Source organism: Etheostoma cragini, chromosome 11 (genome assembly GCF_013103735.1).
Source record: "Etheostoma cragini isolate CJK2018 chromosome 11, CSU_Ecrag_1.0, whole genome shotgun sequence".
Classification (NCBI taxonomy): Eukaryota; Metazoa; Chordata; class Actinopteri; order Perciformes; family Percidae; genus Etheostoma; species Etheostoma cragini.
Window position 1 is genome coordinate 1,877,624 of NC_048417.1, and position 1,008 is coordinate 1,878,631.

Consider the following 1,008-nt stretch of genomic DNA (forward strand, 5'->3'; position numbering starts at 1 on the left):
CCCTTTGGCTTATCAGATCCACTAGGTGAAGTCTCTGAAGTGAGCCGTCCCCCAAGATAACAACTCACAATGAAGTCTTTGTCTGGTATTATGTCAGATTCTTCAAGGAGGGTGTCCCAGTGGACTCCAAATCCCTGCACATGTCACATGTGCAGTAGAGGACACGAGGATCCGTCCCTACTTTAAGTTTCTGGTTTGTTTTTAAGTATCCAGAGTCCTAATCACCATAAGTCCAGCTCGTGGTCCAGAGCCTGGCCCATCTCCTCCCGTACCCGGTGGTCTTCTGGGATCGCAGAGAGTCCTGGCAGGTTGTAGTCCAGACTCAGTTGGTTTCACCACAGTCTGAGCAAAGTGTGAGCCAACACTCCGCCTGCACCAGTTTCCTCCGCCCCCGTAGGAGGGCAGGGCGGATAAACATTACGTCAGGCACGGTGAGGCCTGCTATCTCCTTCCTTATCATCACGACTAATGGCCGTCCTTCTAAAGAGACACTCACTCAGACTCATGCCAAGTCACTGCTGAGATTAGGAATACAGGACTAGAGAAACATGACCTGGGACCACCAAGTAGAAAGAAAACTGCATCAAAGCATGACTTTGACTTAGACCTGATAAACAAAACTGGATGAGATTAACAACATGGAAGGTATTTTTTGGGAGGTGGAGCATTCAGAGAAGATATGAACCATGTGGGAGAGACTTTGACTCTTTAAGAAGACAGAGAAATCCAAAGTGGACGAGGTGGTTTTTAATAAATAAATAAAAAACTAAGTACAGGGAAGTTGAGACGGGAACTAAGCTCCAATAAACCTGACGTAGCTGTGTGAAGGGAGACATGTCAGTGTTTAACCCTCATGTTGTCCTCATGTTGTCCCCATGTTGCCCTCATGTTGTCTTCATGTTGTCCTCATGTCCTCATGTTGTCCTCATATTGTCCTCATGTTGCCCTCATGTTGCCCTCATGTTGCCCTCATGTTGTCCCCATGTTGTCCCCATGTTGTCCCCATGT